This window comes from Bradysia coprophila (genome assembly GCF_014529535.1).
Source record: "Bradysia coprophila strain Holo2 chromosome X unlocalized genomic scaffold, BU_Bcop_v1 contig_35, whole genome shotgun sequence".
In the NCBI taxonomy this organism is placed as follows: Eukaryota; Metazoa; Arthropoda; class Insecta; order Diptera; family Sciaridae; genus Bradysia; species Bradysia coprophila.
In genome coordinates, this window is record NW_023503325.1 from 2,331,061 (window position 1) to 2,351,853 (window position 20,793).

The 20,793-nt window shown below is 35.2% G+C and overlaps 1 long non-coding RNA gene across 1 annotated transcript; it reads right to left on the bottom strand.

Moving 5' to 3' along the window:
• Positions 1-1,884: 1,884 nt before the first annotated feature.
• Positions 1,885-10,672, bottom strand: LOC119069439. The gene is made up of 3 exons (XR_005086329.1): positions 10,662-10,672; positions 3,614-3,617; positions 1,885-2,027 (listed from the first exon to the last, which is right to left on the bottom strand). It is a non-coding gene; the product is annotated as an uncharacterized LOC119069439 (long non-coding RNA).
• Positions 10,673-20,793: the final 10,121 nt, after the last annotated feature.

Genomic DNA, 20,793 nt, shown 5'->3' on the forward strand with positions numbered 1-20,793 from the left:
GTGTAGTTTGTGTTACTTTTGAAAGGAACGTCGTACGGGGCTTCGTAATTGCGCTATGCGCAATTTTTAAGACGTACACATTGCATAAGAATTTTACGACGTTTACGGGCGCAATAGGCTTACGGTAAGAGTAGGGCGACGGACGAAGTAGGGTCACGTGCGCAATAGATGTACGGGTTTGTACGGGGCTCAGTCGCAGCAAACGCTCCGACTGTTCTGACGGCTCGTTTTCTTTCTTTCTTTTCGTTTTTTTTGCCTATCTGTTCGATTCATCTAGCTTATCATCACAAAAATTAATATTCAGTAGCCATGACTATCGCTTATTATTACCGAAGCTTTGCGATATTACAGTAATAGAGCTGAAAAAGCAATGGAACGAATTTTTTTTTCTCTCTCTCTCTGTTGTGGTTTTTAATGCAAAGTAATCACGAACTAATTTCATATCGGATAATGCTTGCTCACGTTTATGTTTATTATTGAATTTTAATGCTTTCGAATAAAAAACAAAATCGATAGATATAATACACCAATAATAACAATTATTGTGTTATTCTGTGTACATTACAGTAATATTGATACCGACTTAACGTTTAATAGCCGAGCTGGTGGGATTTCCAGTAATCGTTGTTTATTTGCAAAACGATTACAAACATCAATGTGGGATTAACGGTGGCTCGAACCGTTTGAAGAATTGGTTTAAATAGTTTTTTTTTTAGAAATTTTATTTGTATTGTTTCCAAACTTTATATCAATGTTTACTAGGGGGGATCGAATGCAACCGATTTCGTTTTCCAACCATTTGTCGGGAGGATTATATTCTATTCCAACGATCCAACGACTGCTATCAACGCAACGCTCCTTTCTTCAATCAGATCCATATATGCTGGACTGTTAGAGACGTACACTAATAAAACAACATACGTCAGGTATGTATAAATGGTTGACAGACATCTTCTCTTCTGTCCTACTTCGAACGTGTATGCTGCTAACGTATGAGATCTTGTATGACATCTTTTTATACATACCTGACGTATGTTGTTTTATCAGTGTGTTATGGGACACATCTAGTTTTCAAAAGTACACTTTCGGCCTCAAAGGCATATGGGGTATCATTAGAGAGGGGTGAAGAAACGTACAGTGAGCTTTCATTAAATTTAGATGGTTTACCGGAGAAGTAGCATTCTTGCAAGTTCCAAAATTTCGTTTTAACGGCTATATAGTACTCAAAAGTAGACGGATCCAAACAATTAAGATGCAGTTGAATTGGTATCACGTTGTTAAAATATCAATCCACTCTAATGTTTATTGTTTTTTGTCGCATATTATGTGCCTGAAATGTGGCTAATTCTAAGTTTTTCTTCTGTGTTTTTCTCCCACCTCCTAGTAGACCCGGGCGCCGGTCTATATTTTTCGGCGGCGGCTGCAATTTTTTTCTAGAATATCGGCGGCGGCTGAAATCGGCTGAGCCGATTCTTCAAAATTCGGCGGCGGCGTAAGTCAAATTATATATCGGCGGCGGCGGCGCTATCGGCTGAGAACCGGCGCTCAACAAAAAATGATGTGTAAGGAAAATTCGTTTCGATCTTAAAATTTAATTTAAAAATGTTTTCTTTACAAGAGAAGAGAGAACTACATTTTGGTTGGTGTTAATGTTTCTAGATAAGCCTAATGCAGGAATTGTAGATAGATGAAGGAATTTGTTTTCGCATTGTCCACGGATGGCCACCGCTGCTCAGGTGGTTTTGATTTTTGCTTTTTACATATTGCCAAACATTCATTTCAAATTGAAGATTTTGAAAATACAGGGGTTACGCTGTTTGTTTTAGCAGAAAATGGCAAATCGATTTTTGAGCCCTACTGATATAATCTACCTTGCACCAGAGAAATGATAAGTTGGTACGCCTGTGGCGAGATAGAAGGAACATTGGAATGACAGCTGGCTTCTATGGGAGAGAATGTGAGAGAATTTGTATGGAACTCTCTCACATTCTCTTCCATAGAAGCCAACTGTCATTCCAATGTTCCTTCTATCTCGCCACAGGCGTACTAACTTATCATTTCTCTGCCTTGCACAAAACATCAAGCAATGCAGACTGAGCAACATACTAAAACTGAAATTTTTTACCCCCTAAGCAGTGTTTCCATCTGTATATTATTACACAAACAACATGAACCAATCTTCATCTATTCGCATACAACAGTGTACTATAAAACAATCTTTTTCCGCCGTTTATATTTGGTTTGATTGACAACTTTTGCTAAAGTGTTGCGCTTTTACATTTGTACACATTCCACGATCCACAACTTAAATAACATTGTGGACTGTGGAAGGTGTACAAATTAAAAATCGCATACGTTTATCATTTTTTAATTAAAATTCAATTGTCAAAAACCAGACTCGATCATTTTATTTTGCTTTTACACAAAACTAAAATAGTGCTACCGAATAAGTCATCCTCAAATTAAAGATAAATTGGCAAAATAGATTATGGATTTGAGCACTATTTCACAGGACTGTCAATGATTGACGCTGTCGGCAGGTCGGTCACTTCTGTCACTTCACCGACCAATATTTTCATGGACAATGTGATCGAAAATTTAATTTCCTAACAAATGACTTTGATTTTTAAATTTCGTATCTCAAAAGACCGACTCGAAAGCAGAGCCATCGCTGATTTTTGCGATAGTGACGAAAACAATTTCCACAATCTATAAATAAAATCGTGAACATGGGATATTTTTATTGAAAATGATAGAAGGATATGCTACGAGTAATTTGCAAGCGAAATTAAAAACCTTAAGCAGGGATAGCATATAAAATTTCCAAGTATTAACTCTCTCATTTGACACATGGGATACAGAAACACATCCAAATGGAGTTTTAAGAATCCAAGTGGGTGGTGTATGAATGAAAGAAGCTCCTAACATTCATTTGACGATGTGGGATATCTTGGCACAACTCAACGTTTTCTCTTGATTTGAGATGAATTGAGTTGAGTTGAGCTCAATTGAGCTCAATTCATTTGTTGAGTTGTGTTGAGGTAACAAAAGAAAGTAATTGATTTGAGTTGAGATGAATTGAGTTGAGTTGGTTTCTTCGGCAAAGTCTTACCGCTTTAAGAGTAGAATTTTTGGGCAGTTGCAAAAGTGTTTTAATTTTATGGTTTTAAATTTAACCTGGTTATTTTTGGCTGAACTGTGGCAGAAAATATTTTTACCCTTTACAAAATGAAACGTAGATGCACTTTATGCGATACTAGCAACTTTATCCTTCTACAACGCGTGATATAATACCTTTAATAAAGGTCCTTTATGGTTTATATTGTAGATGAATAAAATAACTTAAATGATCGCTTAAAACGCCTTTTCGTTGCGACTTGTAAAAGGAAAAATTTGCTTGGACTCAATGATACGCGCAATCTTTGCACTTTTTGCTCAAACACACGAAGTTAAACTCGCCCGATACAAAATCGGTTTCGAGATTAAACTACTTGAAAGGTAAAATGTTAGGTATAATTGGCAGGTACAAATCTCGTTATTCCTTTTACAAAATGTGTTAAAATTACAAAATCATCGACTCCAACGTAAATTATCCTTTTTATGTTGTAACTACAAGCCTATGAAGTTGTAAATGACATCAATAGTTTCAATAAATATTGTAGAAGTAGTAGTAATCTGTCACAAAATTTTTTGCTATGTTTAAATGGGTACGAACGAATTCTCTAACTGCCCAATACTCTAGAGCAAAACTCAATTCATTTCAACTCAACTCAATTCATCTCAATTCATTTGTTGAGTTGAGTTGGGCTCAATTGAGTTGAGTTGAGTTAAGGTTACAAAAGAATTGCATTGACTTGAGTTGAGATAACAAAAGACATCTCAACTCAACTCAACTCAAGAGAAAACGTTGAGTTGTGTCAGAATATCCCACATCATTTGACGGACCTTATATTTGGCAACTATTTTTCATAATTTTTCCAATATTTAATAAAAGTTTTACAATTGAAAAACGTACAAAAACTCAAAAAAGTCGTTGAAAACTTTCAAAAGCATTTAAAAAAATATTTTTTAGAGAAATATTTCACAAATAGTTTTGATTAGAAAATGAAATAGAAACATTGGCAAATTGCGCCGAAAAGTAATAAACAAAACAATGGGCGGCGGCGGCGGCGTAGTGTTTCGAATGTTATCGACGGCGGCGCTGATCGGCTAGCCGATCTATACTATTCGGCGGCGGCGACATCGTTTTCAGCTCTTTTTTCGGCGGCTATCGGCGCGGCTGGCGCCGGCGCCCGGGTCTACCTCCTAGTGATTTTTTTCTGGCAACGGTTTAGCAGCGAACGTAAATTAGTGTAAATTACGGTTATCGAACACTTTCGCCGCAATCGCAGGACTATGCGTGACAGTGTTGGTCCTCTCCTCTGCTCAAATCTAAGTTGAATGTTATAGTGTTTGTACAAGGAAACAGCGGACCAGTAAAGATTTAAAAAACATTTATCAATCATTTACTTTCACATTATCACATGCTACTTCAAACGGTTAAACAATATCCAAACATTTTTTTGGAGCGAGTTGTAGTATTTTCGAATTTTGACTGTATGTGCTCAGCATTTCCTTACACCAGGGACTATTTTTGTGATTCTATTTTTGTTGGATAAGTATGTGAGAAATGGGAAAATTTAGAATAATTTGGGAAAAATTTCTGAAAATTGGGAATGCGTTCTCGCAAAAATAGTCCCTGCATTACACACACATTTCGAACATTTTGTTAAAATAAAATCGTCACAAATTTATAAAACATTTTTAAAGACTTTTACAATCATAAATAATTCAATTTCTCTATTTCAAACTTTAAAACGTGCGAGTTGGCGAGACTATAAATTGTTTTTATTGTGTTGTGAATATAAATTTTCGTATCTTATATTGTTGCACCAAAGTTCTAACAGCTTTTGTTTCAGGGTGGTCTATCGAACTCAACTTTGAACACTAGTCTAATAAATGCGGAATATCATCGAAGATGGAGAGAACGAGACGCAGGGACAGAGTGATAGAGACAGAAATGTTAATTTATTGCTGCTTGTATTTATTAATCAAAAACGAAATAAATGAGTCCACGAATCGTTTTATCCACCAATTCGAAGAATGTTTAATTAATTTTTAATTAAATAATGTAAATATTTTGTACGCGAAGACAAGCAGCTTATAATAGTCAATAAAAAGTGTTTATAGCTACGTTACTCTTGTGGGTATCGTTGCTTCTATAAGATTTGGATTATATATGACTTTGAGTCGTAAATGATGGTAAGAATTGAAAATTACATTCCGTTATTTTGACGATAGGTGAAAATTAAATCAAGGTAATCAGCGTTTTATTGTGATGTGGAAGTCGGATCTTCATTAAATCACAATCATCAATTATAATTGTATAAGAAAGTAGCGGTAACGTAAAGCTTTTACAGGCGGCAAGGATATCAAAAGTATCAGATCTATTCCTTCATTTGATCAAAGCGATTTTGAAGCGATTAATTTCAAATCTGTTCCTTCATTGTTTTAAACATTATTTTTTTTCGTATAAAACTTCATTCCATAACAGATTTATATCACTCAAACCCCTCAATGAGGGAAATTCAACTCAATTTATTATAATTCAAAACAAAAAGGAAGATCAGTAAAAGAATTCTAACACATTTCCCGTCACATCAAATCCAACATTCGTGATAACACCACTTATTTCATTACTGCAACACTACATAACTATTGCATCAGTATTTTTAGTCAATTGATGTATATAGGAACCAAGCAACTACCACCTCAATAATCCCAAAAGTCCTGAAAGGAATCAAAAAAAATCTGAAAACTACCTTACATGCGGAAGTTTCAGAACTAAGAAGATGGTGGACAATGTTGAATTGTATTCCATTATTCACCACTAGACCTCAGAAATGAAGTTTCACAAAAACTTCCAACGCTATTCGCATCTGCAGCTCCTAATGATGATGAACTAGAAATCCACTTCCTTTCGAAAGTTTGTTACACTCGGGAAGCTCTATATACCGCTCTTGCACGCACGTCCGAGCGGGAAACTACACGAGCAAAACTTGTCACACTTACTTCTATTGGCGCATCTATTGGGGTACTATTGGTTGTACTATTTCTGTCGATTGATATACTATGTCCTTCCATCAGTAACTCGAGTCTAGAGTAACTAGAGATTGAGATCAAATCAAGTCGGTTTCACCTTTTGGAGCTACGAACGTTCATCACCGAACCAGATGCACTGGCTTTGAATATGGGCTTTTTTGGGAATTTTATTTCAGAAAAATTCTGAAAAAATTACAGAATTTTGTTGGAACTTTTCCAGAATTAAAATTCCTAAAAGAGACACTGGTTTGAAAGCTCCAATTATGTGATGAGGAAACATATATTGGATCTTAAAGTGTGACACTGACGATTGTTAGCATTCTGTCTGACTCTTAATTTCTGAAATGTTATTACCACTTAAATGTCAATTTTTGGCCTACACAATGTGTAGTACACATTCTTAAAATCGATTTTAAACCGTGAAGCCGTGATGGTACGTTTTTGGCCAAATGTAGAAAAATGTAGAGGGCAGCATGATCTAAAAAATCGATTTTAACGTTTGATTTCCACTTAACAAAAAAAGTGCTTCGACGCGGGGTAATTTGGCACACGGTGCTAAAACAACGCATTTTTCAACTACGCAAAAGGTGAACTCGCACACGATTTTTCGATGCCAAAATTTTGTAAAAGTAGTCATTAAGTCGATGACATGGCTAAAAAGCATTTGCAGCAATAAACTTGCGTGTGCCAGATTCCATGATACCACTTAATAATGTGTTTTCCAAAAACTGACATTTAATTGGTAAGTAATATTTTTATTTTGTTTATTTAAATATGCGAAAAAAAGGCTGCTCACAATGACGCAGCCCGTAAAAAAACGATCTTTTCAAAAATCAAAGGTTACAAAACATAAAAATCATCTACTCTATCCGTTCCCAAAGTCCCCAAAATACACGCAGCGTTGCCTCTTTGTATCGCAATTGAAATTTTCTGCAATAAATAATCCATTGATCGCGGTTCCCCTGAAGTGGCCTTTATAATTTTTCCTAATTTCTCAATGAATTTCTTTGTTTCAGGTCCCATACAGCCTAAAGTCTCGAAAGCTAGAGGAGTAAACAAATAATTTTCTTTTAAACGCTTATAATGATTGTGTTTAAATCTTTCTGCGTTGTCCGCAATCGACCGCTGTTTCTTGCTAGATTCATTAATGTATGAAGGCGCCAATGTATCTCTTATGGTTACATCCCAAATAAGGTAAGTAATTGTTATTGTCATTGCAGTTATTGAGAATATATCTTACAATCGCTAAACCGAATTGGTGTGCATACGTTATTTTGCACCAGCTGGTCCCATTTGGAATTGTATGTGTTTTTAGCGATTGTGTTCGGTTTAGCGATTGTAGGAGTTTTTCTGTTCATTCTTAAAAATTCAAATTCAAGATGACGAGCGGTAATTCAACAAAATCACTGCATTTGAAACAAAATTTTACGATAGCAAGCCCGTCTGTTTCGTCAATGCATTGATTTAGTGCAATAAAACTATTTTTTACTGCTGGCAAATTGTCTAAATGGCTGAGCATTCCCCGAAAATTGAGTAAGGAAAGGGTACAAATTCTTATGCACAACTACGCGTAGCCATAAAGAAATGAAGGGAACAATTATTCCAGTGTACGGCGGCATATAATTTTAAGCAACATTTCGGAACTTCATCTATTGATATACCAAGTACCAAGTATCATAGTTATAAAAGGGATTATAAATGTAATTTCAATTTATTTTTGTATTTTATGTGAAAGGGATATCGATTCTTTTTTGCTTTAAAAAAAAATCCTTTTTCATCTCTCGAATTTAGGACTTTTATGTTTTTAGGGTTTAATTTGCATAATAATTTCATAAATTTTTCCCGACATGTAATTCTTTTTTGCTGGTTTTTATAATATGTGCGGTGTATAGCAAAAATATTTGTATTTTTATGAAAATTTATGTCGGTCTCGGGGTATAGTTATTAAAGGTAGAGAGGTATGTATATATGTAAGTATAGTGAAATGGTTTATGCTTTTACTGTTCATATGTATAGAAAAAAAATCGTCCATTTTATTTGCTATGTGGATAATGTTCCATTTTTATGCTCTTAACCGGTATAACACACAACAACAAAAATTTAATAAACGAAGCGACGACCATAAAGTTACACTTTTTCGTTATATAATATAAATTGAGGGAATTTATTATTATGTGGCCCGCAACAACAGCTTTGGATATAGCCCAGCTGTACTTCTCGTTTTTTTTACAATTTTTTAATTAAATTGTTGACATTCTTTTTCTGTGTCAGAACTCCAGAGTGTTTAAGTGACCTAAATGAACAAAAAAAAAAGATAGAAATAATTTGCTATAACAGTCGTTGTGGGAGAGCTTATTTATTGTATTTTTCATACTGTTAACTTTCTCGTTTGAATTTCACATCTCTAATAATTTTCTGGAAAACCAATGGTTTCTCTTTTGATATTTGCGGTTTCAAACACTCTCCGGTTGAGTAGTTACGATTACTACAGATGTTCAAAACTTATGATACAACTGGATCTAGAACATGCGGTTGTGAAAAACGATTTTAAATTTTTAATGCAACTCATTCATCCGACAGTCAAGCTCTTTGTATGTAAAATTGTATTGGACCAAACCCATCATGTCTATTCAATCTCTTAGTCTCGTTGAATAAGAATTGTTGAACCTGACCTGGAACTCGGAATTGAACTGGCATCTGGCGAATAAGCAGAGAATTAGGTGACGGATGCTAATCTTTTCTAAGCAGATAGCCGATTTTTCAAAATTGAATCGGTAGCCAATTATTTAAGAAATCTTGACACCCAAATAAGTCCTGTAATTACCTGCCCTTGTTGTAGAGAAGAAAATCCTCATGGAATTAAAATATGTTTTCAATCCTTTACTGTCCCTAACATACCGTACCGTACGTAATCCCATTTGGACCATTACAAACGAAACGACACGGACGGAATGGCTTGGTGGTTACGAACTAGCCTTCCTCCAAAATGATCTGGGTTCGAGTCCCATATCAGACATTGTGTGCATAGTGCCTACATTTAGGCTAGATACCCATTAAGCACCTAACTTTTCTCACAAAGTATTTGCATACTTTGTGGTTCGGCAGTCACGTTAGGCCGGTGGTCCAGACTACACTTGTCATTGGCTGTAAAAGGCTGTTAGTGTGGTCTTTAGACTAACAACTCAAATCGAAATTCGGTCTCCGATCAATTACCATCTTCAAAGTTTTCAAAAGATTCCAAACATGCATCCACGGGTCTGACACCATTCACGATATTCTTCATTTTTTAAATGCTGCTATTCACAGAGGGTCCAGCCCGTGCATGCATCGATTGGGACTCTAAGCAACAAAAGATCATGAGACTCGATCGTACATCATGTACAAGCTCTAACATTTTTGGAACTCTTTTAAAGTTTTTGGAATCGTTTTCAGTTTCGAGACTTTTCTTGAATTTGAAATTTCAGTGAGATAGAGAGAGAGAGAGAGAGTAAAGAGAGAGCGGTAGCCTAAGTGGTAAATTTAATTCGTAAAGAAGATACCAGCAAGGCCCTTACTTTTGTACTTAAATACTTCGCGTCTGTACTTGGAAGTACAGAATGGTAATCGTACAAAATCCGGAGAGTTAAAATCCGGAATTACAAAATCCAGACAAAAAAATCCGGAAGCCTCAAAATCCGGAAGCCTCATAATCTGGAAACTTCAAAATCAGGAAGCTTCAAAATCCTGATCGATGTTAAACTTTACGGATTTCGTCCGGATTTTTTCCGGATAACTTTGACGAAGATGTTAGCTTGGCGAAGATGTTGGAACTTTGCAAAATTCTGAAAACTGTTATTAGTGATAGTATTGAAACTGCAGTGTCACATAATTGGCACAGTGGCAGTGAAAATTCAAAAGTCGTCGGAGGCAAATAATACACACTTTCCATAGGTTTGTTCCATCCTATAGTATAGTAAAAAAAGAGTTTTAAAAAGACGAAAACGAACGAGAGCATCCACAGACGCAAACATAACCACAGCAACATTCATTCATTAAAACGTAAATGCGAGGTTGTGTTGTTTCTCTGTGGATGACGATTGACATTTTCAACGACCTTGTTCCTATTGTTGCAATTATTGCAATTTTTTAGAATCACATTTGTCAATGTACACAGGGATTTAATTCGGTGTATACTCTAGGCTTACGGATACCATTCAACAATCTTCTACAGAACTGTCACTCTTCCATCTTCACGTAGAGATCTGATAGTATAACTGTTGAGCAAAGAGAGAGCTATTTCGACCTCGGAAGTTTTGCGAAAAAGTTCTAAAAAATGGCGTCCAAAACTGTAAATCCTCATCCACCTGAGTAGGACCCGTCATTTCTAGATATTTGTTTGATAAAAATTATAGATTTTTTTTTGCTGAGATATGGTTTTCGCTGCAGGAAAAGAAAACGTACTAAAACGTGAAATGCTGTCAAGAGTTGACAGAAGGGATAAGCAAAATAAATACAGAAAAGGCATAAAATATGGACGCTACCAACTGTAATTGACACAGTTGCATTGACAATTGAATATTGTAATTTCAAGTCGGAAAATATAAAAAGTTGCTTCTGGTTATTCTTGAAATATATTCTTTAATTGCTAGGTTTGGTTTAGTAGTTAATGGATGAAATCAGCGCCGCAGGCCTTGAAATAAATAGAAAAATAAAAAAGCGGGGTCGAGGGGCGGCAGCCCCCGCTGAGGGGGGTCAAGGGGGAGAATACCCCCTTGAAGGTTCAATGACACTTTGTCCGGGTGTTTTTGATGTGTCTGAAGTTAGCTTAGTACAGATTTTTTATGATGAATTAGGTACAACCATTACAACTGTTATAATTGTCATAACTTTATGGACTTATTCTATTATTTAAAGAAAAGAGTTGTACCTTCTACATACAGCTTTTTCCTTCCATCCTGATTGTTGTACCGAGTCGGTGCAGGCACATGTGCTTTTGCACCAAATTTAACCTGGATTTTGTAATTCGGTATTTTGAAGCATCTAGATTTTGAGGTTTCCGGATTCTGAGGCTTCCGGATTTTGAAGCCTCCGGATTTTTTTGTCTGGATTTTGTAATTCCGGATTTTAGTTCTCCGGATTTTGTAGGGGAGCCGTACAGAATGTATTCCATCTAAATTTCAATTTGATCGACGACCATTCAAATAGTGCCTAACGTGTGAAATGGCTTTATTTTTCACACTATTTCAAGACAATCTAAAGTGCATTCAATGCTATCTAGCGGGAAGAAATCACCAACGGGACCGTATTTGAAGTTTCCCGCAGGTCCCAAAAAAATGAAAAATCGACCTAAAAAATTTCCCATCAAAATATTTTCTTGTGATGTTATTCTTGCTCTTGGTACTGTCCTCTACAAAAACCACTAAAAACGTTTCTTGTCCACAAGAGGTCAAATAAAAAATGTTTAAGCTCACCGTGAAACACTTCGAAAAGACAACCTATTCAATTCTCGTTTTTTTTGAATCGACATCGATTGTACTTAAATGTATTAAATTTACAGGCCGAAATCGAGTATGACCCCGGAAAAGATCCAACCACACATTTTCTTAGAAGAAAAAAATCGATATTAGCGTCTCTTGACTAAAACGATTTAGTGTAAGTTGTTAGGGTAGTTACCCTAGCACCTAAGCCTCTAGTGGGCCTGTTGTGCGAAACTAAAACGATTTGCTAGTCTTTGTGAAATTCTTTAGAATGCTATCCTTCCGAATGAAAAGGTCCCGGTCGACCACACCCGAAAATTTGCTCAGACTGACATTATACTCTGTGCTGTCAGTAACGATCGCGTCTGCCACACAACTTAATGCACCGTACACAGTATCGAATATTTAAAACCAACAATGACCAGTAATCATTTTATGAGTTGTGATTGAAACATAATCCCAGAATGAATTACATAACGACACTGTGGCGAGTGTGTGTATATTAGGCCTGTTCAAATTTGAAAAATTATTTTAGATTGTATCGGCATGCTATCAGAGAGTTAAAATGGTTCAAAAAAAGAGACCCTTACGTTTTTTTATAATTTTTTAAAGCGTTTTTGATCTGGGGAGGTTCGTTTGAAGGAAAATTCTGAGTTTGGCTGGTTTTTAGACAGTTTTCGACACTAAACTCAACCAAAACATCACTTATAAACGTGGTAACTTATTTGTTGTCAAAGGAAATGCAAAATAAGAGTCTCGTTTTAAATATGAGCGAATTTGGTCAAGTGGTGTGAGAGAACCAGCTTGAGAAGCTCTTGCAATCGGTGTCAGCGTGAAAGGGTAATCTCGTTTTTGAGTGTTACGAACCTCATCAACATCAGTGATATGGGCGTCAAAAGATGTGTATTGAAACACACTTTCAGGGAAAAAAAAGTTTTTGAAAATCGGTCACGTGGTTCAGTTGTGATAGTCGAAAGAGTGAGTCTCAATTGGCGAACTCGCATGCACAGCGATGGTTAATTTTCATCAAGTAACTTATGTGATTCGTAGCTTATATGAACATGAGTATTTTTCCAGTGTTAAATGCGAGTCTGACCCATAAAATTGGCTTCATAAGTCAATTGGTAAGTGACCGAAAAGCGTTCTGTTTGAGCGTGCTCAGGACCGGTTCCACGATTTTACTAAAATCCATTATGCAACAATTACTACTTTCTCAACGAACTTTCATAGTTCGTACTTCATACTTTCGTAGTCAAAAGTGTTAGAATGTCAAAATCAAAGCAGTCGCAGGAGTGGAGACAATAGTAGTTGACAATCCAGAAGAATCCGCCTGAGACGTACTCGCCGGAGTTGCGAAAATGGAGGAATCTTGAGTCGAAATTGAACAGCCCGTCGAACTTTCACTTCCTGCCAAAGTATTGCTTCCACTTTCAGACAGACTAGAACTCGAAATTTCGGTCGGCACTTCACTTTTCGATCGCTTTCGAGCTCTCTTGGAACTTGGATCTGAAATCCGTTTACTTGTTCCCGGTTTATTCGACATAGTAAATATTAAAAAAAAAAAGATCAAAAATCAAAATGTAATTCACAACTATGGCGCCGGCTTACTAGAATTACTACTGCGACTGCTTTGATTTTGACATTCTAACACTTTTGACTACGAAAGTATGAAGTACGAACTATGAAAGTTCGTTGAGAAAGTAGTAATTGTTGCATAATGGATTTTAGTAAAATCGTGGAACCGGTCCTGAGCACGCTCAAACAGAACGCTTTTCAGTCACTTACCAATTGACTTATGAAGCCAATTTTATGGGTCAGACTCGCATTTAACACTGGAAAAATAATCATGTTCATATAAGCTACGAATCACATAAGTTACTTGATGAAAATTAACCATCGCTGTGCATGCGAGTTCGCCAATTTAGACTCACTCTTTCGACTATCACAACTGAACCACGTGACCGATTTTCAAAAACTTTTTTTTCCCTGAAAGTGTGTTTCAATACGCATCTTTTGACGCCCATATCACTGATGTTGATGAGGTTCGTAACACTCAAAAACGAGATTACCCTTTCACGCTGACACCGATTGCAAGAGCTTCTCAAGCTGGTTCTCTCACACCACTTGACCAAATTCGCTCATATTTAAAACGAGACTCTTATTTTGCATTTCCTTTGACAACAAATAAGTTACCACGTTTATAAGTGATGTTTTGGTTGAGTTTAGTGTCGAAAACTGTCTAAAAACCAGCCAAACTCAGAATTTTCCTTCAAACGAACCTCCCCAGATCAAAAACGCTTTAAAAAATTATAAAAAAACGTTAGGGTCTCTTTTTTTGAACCATTTTAACTCTCTGATAGCATGCCGATACAATCTAAAATAATTTTTCAAATTTGAACAGGCCTAGTGTATATTCAATTCGCCTGAAATTTTTATAACTTTTGCATTTATTTTCTTTTATGAATATTTTATGAATTCTTCCAAAGTCGACCAACCGATAACATCGGTGTAACACACCACAGTATATTACACCGACTCAATTACATGTATTATGTGTGCTTGTCGGAATAAGTTATTGCTTATTGGTAACCTCCGTAAGTTATATCATATATAGTATGAATTTCACACCTTGTCAATTTCTGTAAATGATGAAACGACATATACACCGTGCCAGCGCTAACCATGGGGATGGATGGAGATTAATATATATATATTTTGTGTGTGGATGTGGAGCGGATGGTTATATTATACGACGACTTATTAACTAAAAATTCAAAGTAAAATGGTAAATTCTTTGACATTTTGAGATTATTGCTTTATTTATTCAATGGACAACCTTATCAACCTCCTATGGTTAGTATATCTGTTTAAATTTTGCGTTCGATTTTTTTTTTTTTTTTTTGAAATAATTCTGCCCCGACACACAAGTGTATGTTATGTCAAATCCATTATGGGTTTGATAACGTGTGTGTTTTCGCTGAAGGAAGAAATAAAAATAAAAAAAGAAACCACCGAGAAGAAGAGAAATATATAGTTTAACATGCGGTGACAGGCTATGTAAATATATGGTATTTATTGGCCCAAAAGGGTTTCGTTTCGGTTCCTTTTTTCAATTTCATTTTGGATGAATGATTTCTGCATAATTTCTTGTTGAAAACTAATACATTGTATTTTTTTCCTCGTCTTTGTTATTATAACCATAAATTTGAACAGGTGAGTTGATTTGTTACGACAACAACCGTAATAGCAGGTATATTACAATCAACATTTTATGCATACATGATGGATATTTTCCATATTATATGCATGGTGAGGGATATAGGGGATATATTATACATCAATGCATCAAACGATATCGTCTTTATTTTTGATTTGCAACATTTAGACAGGTTAATTTCGACTTTTGTGACTAATGTAAAGTGATGTTTCAATAAATTTTAGGAGATATTTATTTAAATATAGCACTCTTGTTCATCGTGTAGACATTCAGCGATTAATCAAAGTATTATAAAGAGGCCATTCGGACAATGTCTTTTAATAGCAATTCTTTGCAATTCGCCAAAGCACCATAAAGGCGGCGGAACACATTTTAAATAAGGGACCTACTCAGAATTTTGCTCAGATATTTAGTTTTTTATGTCGGTATAAACTAGGCCTTTTGATCATAGGTCTGGTCCAAATAACTGAAATCCCGAACTTTGACAACACGAACCACAACGGATTCATCCACAGAGATGAACATAACCAATACTCTTTCCAGCAAGCAAACTCTCAGCTCCCTTTGTCAAATTCATACCTTATTTCTTTGTATTCTTCTACATTTTGACTGACTACGCTTTAATTTACATGAAAATTCCAAAGGCTACTTGGCAATTTCAACACCTTGATAAAAGTCACGTTAGAGATTGGACTAAGCTATTAACAGGCCTGGATTGGCCATAAATGGCAACTAGGCAAAATTCGGTTGGTCGATTTTCACGTGATTATGATTTCGCTATGCCCAAATTTGACTAAACTAAAAAAAAAAAAACAGTCAAGAAGAATCGCCAAAGGAGATTTTTCTTGGCGTTTCAGCGTTTTTTTGTTAATTTGTTAAATTACAAGAAAAATCGGCAATGCGTGAAGAAACGCCAAGAAAAATCGACAGATTGTGAAGAAACACCAAAAAAGGACCAATTTTTCATTCTTGGCGTTTCTTCTCACTTTGTCGTTTCATCGTGTTTTTCTGGTGATTTAGCAAATCAACAAAAGATGATAAAACTCATCGAAAAATATCTATCTGTTTAAAGAAACATCTTCACGTAGGAAACGTTATTTCGTAAAAGGATAAAATGGCTAGGATCTTACTAGACGCCTTTATGTTACATTTTGTAAAAAGATAAAATTACTGTGATCTCACGATGTGCCTTTACATTACATTTCGTAGAAGGACAAAATTGCTAGGATCACACTAAACGCTTACGTTTCGTAAATGCATAAAATTCGCTAAAGTGTGAAGAAACGTGAAGATATAAAAAAATCATTTTGGTATTTTTTCACTTCGCGACAATTTTTTTGCGTTTCTTTACACTTTGGTGGTTCCTTTCCTCGATTGACCATTTTTTATTTATTTGTTACATCATAAGAAAAAATCGCCAAAGTGTCAAGAAACGCTAGAAACGAGTTTTTCACATTTCTTAGCGTTTCTTCTCTTTTCTGGCTTTTCTTCACACTTTGTCGATTTTTCTTGGCAATTTCTTTTTTTGGCGATTTGATATTGGTGATTCTACACTGGGATCAGGGAAATCAGGGAAATCGATTCGTTAGCGTTTATGACTTTACTTAATGTATTTGGTCATTTTCTAGTAATCCAAAGCAAGTTTTCAATAAAATTTCAGAATTCTAAAAAAAATCGCTCGCTCCGCTTGCTTAATATACTTAACAATTTAGTACTTGTATCAATTCCAACTGTAGCATAACAAAATGTATCCGAAAATGTATAGTATTAGACTCCATCGAATAGAGTGGCACCCAGTTTTCCAATGATGAGAAAATTGATTTGACGCGAGCTAATTTTACGGATTTTAACGTCTGATCTAAAGTAGTTGTTCGATTGCTGAAGTACGTTCCAACGCGGTCCTATTACACAGAAAAGTAAAATTTGATCGATATAATTTGAGTATTCTAGGTTGTTTACGTTGTGCTGAATTAGGTGAATAAAAGTCATCACAAAGTTGCAACAGACCTGTAACAAGCATATTACCTTATAGTTCTCACAAAATCATTAGTTGAGTATTGAGACGTATCCATTTATATCAATGTGTTGTACCATGCAATCGGAGCAAGAAATCAGAGTCATATTGATGTTCAATTGCCACTAGTTTCAGGTGTAAATCAAAATTCAAATACAGAATGTTTATAGAGCAAAGAAGAAGAAGAGGCATTCATGTATAACTTTGAAATATCAGTCCTAAGGATTTTATCCTCATACAAATTGTTCGATCATATTGAATTATACAAATTGTGTAAGGACGCGGTTTGGTTTGATCCTTTCTATTGAATTCAGTAGCCTTTGACAAAGTACCACTATAAAAGTGGTTTAAACCAGAGAATACTATTTTCTTCAGAAAATGAGAATGTAATATAATAAGAGCTTATTTCCAGAATAGGGACATTAGTTGAAATTTTGTTCATTTAGCTCCATTCTGAATAGTCTGGCGATGTTTTTTTGTTTTAAACTATCAAAGTATCAAACTATCAATATAAAGCAAAGTTATATGAATGAATTTCATTTTTCCTACAATTCGCTAATGTGACGTGTGAGCATTTTCATTTAAAACACTGAAGGGCTTTTATGCATTAAAACTGTTCATTCACGAAGAGTAGAACCTGTTGCATCGTAGTTGAAATATGAGTTTTGGAACTATCGACAGTCACCCTGTGCAGAGCAGATGAAAAGCAAGGTGTCTAATGTAAGAAATAACCAGACATACAATTTAAATAAAAGATTTGGATATTGAATCAATAAAAAAAAATCGTGTCACATGGAAGTATTCTATCTCCACACCAACTATTCTCACACAATACTTAAATGCACCTGTGCGTGCGTATACACTTTGCTTCCATTCTTGGAAATAGACGAACAGAAAAATATTCGAAACTATTCTTTACTAACCTAATCAACCGAACCGAACCTCAGAAATTGTGCATCAATTAATAAAACTTAATTTATTTCCACATTCAACAACGCTGCTTGCCGTACAAGAGAGTTATAACAGACATAATCCATTTGGTTTGCTTCCTTATAGTCCTACCATTAGCCTTTTGTCGGCAATTGATCTTTTGATGTCGACATTATAACAACGAGTATGCTATCCGATATACAAGCTATATATACCTTAATTCACCTTATTTTAGGGCAACTCTTTATTCAATAAAAATAAATTTTGAATGAAAAATTTCGAGAGAAGAAGAAGAAGAATGAAAAAAAAAATCTGTGGTGTGTCTCATTTTTGAGTTGTTGTTTTTTTTTCCTCTTCAGAAATTCCTCTACCTCATAATAGGAATGTCGAAGTCGATGGATAGCTTTTGGCCACCCGTAATTTTTATCGTCTTTTATTTTTATGTATAAAAATCTGTATATATACGACAGACGGGAGTAGAAGTAACATAGTTTAGCGATTAGGTTGGCTATTGTTGATTTAATTTATCTCGTCAGCTGCGGTCTTTGTATTGATTTTTTTTTTTATTTACTCATTGCTTCTGAAGATTTCGTTTTTATTGTCCATGAGAAATACGATGAAAACTTTCGGTAATTAAAGAATAGAAATGTACATTTTTCTCTTGTGTGGTTTCCAAAATGGACAAAATTATATCGGAGAACATAAAAAATCGACCACTCATTAGTTTAGGAGATATGCTTGAATATGTGAATTAGTTAATTGAGAGATTGTTAATGAACATTCAATGCAATAACGACATGGGTAGCACATTTTTTTGTGTTACACTTTTTTTATTGAAGCTAGGTGAATGCGTCTTTACTAAGCGAAAATTGGAACTACAGGACGTGCTCTCATTCTATTATTTACACACGACTTCATTAGTATAAGCATATATAAAATGCCACCCTAGTCATTGGGTCTATGTACAAATCACACTGTTAAGAGGGATCATTCACAAAGTGCACTCGCAAAAAAAAATGACGAATTGTAGATCTTAAAATAAATGTAGTGAGCGGCCGTACTTGTGAATGAACCCTAGCTATTATTACTATTGCTAGAACTCTAATTTCAAAAGGTCTATGAGTCGATCACAAAACGATAGTCCGGAATTTAAACGGAAGGGTATATTTTCAAGAAAACATTTTCTAGAATTTTCTACAATTTCAAGCTATCTCTACAGTTTTTAGAATTAAAAAAAAGACCTAGAAATTGCAGAATCTAATTTGTTTTAGAAAAATCTAAAAAAAAATCTATGAAATAGATCCTGCTTGGCAAATCACGTGGGAAAACTTTACAGCTGCGGAGCTGCCTTCTATATCAGTTGTCAACTTTTTTTAAATCAGGATTTAGATATTTGTTGCTTCTTGTACAACGGTTGATGTCATACTCTGGAATTATTCTTTTTTTTTTTTGCTAAAAGGTCTTTATTGTGCCAGAGTTGGACGAAAAGCCCTTGACCTTTTTTTTTACAAAATATAATATTTTACTTTACTAGTGAGGTAAAGTGGGTATTCCCTCACTAGTGAAAACCTTTTCCCCGCTCGTAAAGTAAAACGTTATACTTTACACGTGAAATAATTTGATATCTCGTATCCAGATGAGTAAAAGTATCCGAGGGCTTCAGCATGTACTATTACATGCTACATGCGTCGAAAACCGTACTTCTCATGTTTGAAGTACGTCTTTCGACGCCCTCAGCATGTAAAATTACATATCTCGGGATAAAAGTTAAAAGTCTCGTTTTTGTGCGTTTATTGACCTCGGCTTCGCCTCGGAACAACCAAATTCACATGAATACTCTACTTTTCATCTTTTTATCCCTAGTCATGTAATAGGTATTTAAGTATCTCCCATTGACGGTAGATTTTAAGAAAAATCGCGGGTTTCTCGAGCGAAGAGAGGGCGTCATGCGAGTGCCTAAAATCAGCCATCCACAACAGAAGCGTGTACAACTTTTCATGCTGAGGGCTTGAATTACGAGAAAAATTCCGTAATTTATGCCCAAGGCATGAAAAATACTATTGCATGCTTTTGTTGTCTCTACGATCGAAAATAGCCTATTACGTTACACACCTAGCGAAAACAAAAAAATTGGTGTAGGTTTCGGAAGCGTTTGAAAGCCATTACATAACTCGGGATAAAAGTTGAAAAGTCGTTTTCGTGTGTTTATTTACCTCGGCAATTCAATTTTTTTTCTTGTAATGCCGATGCAATTCACTTTGCAATGTTATTGATTTTAGATTGTTAGAATCGAAGATTCAAAGCACATAAGGTTTTCCAATCACAATCATTGAAAGGATGTCCTACTTTTAAAAAAAACGTAGGCTGCGTCTGAATGGACGCACCATTAGTAATATTTCAAGATGTTCGGCACGACCAGTTCAATCTGTAACAATCGGTTTCTATTCACGATTTTCTTTTCACATCGAATTTTCGTCTGTCTGCAAACACAGGAGTCTGATCATCGATAAATGGAGGGTAATTTATAAAATGAAATTGTTTCGTTTCGTTGATATTGCCCATTGAAAGCTAATGTGGCCAATTTTATACTCGAGTTGAAACAGTGTTATCAATTATTGTGTTCATATAATAACAACTACTCAAAATAAAAGCCTTGTTTACGATGAGCATGCTTAAATTAATCTGGTCATCAGTTTTCACTACCTACTAGTGTTTTATATCGAACTGATATCATGCCATAATATATAATTGGCTGTTTTCTCGTTACAAAATTTAATATTATAACATGTACCCGACTCTCATATCCAAGTTTGGTATGGAATTTTTAAACTCCGATACGAAGTTTAAATTAAATTAGCGCTATTCATACACAAGTGAATTGTAGTTTCGTGCACCAGTTCATTCATAAAATGGATATAGGCAATTATAACATATATACTGTAGTGCTGTACATGCTGTGCATGTAAAATGTCTATGCATAAATGTATATTAGCCCCACGCTATATTGGCAATAGTGTTGTGACTATAGTGAATGT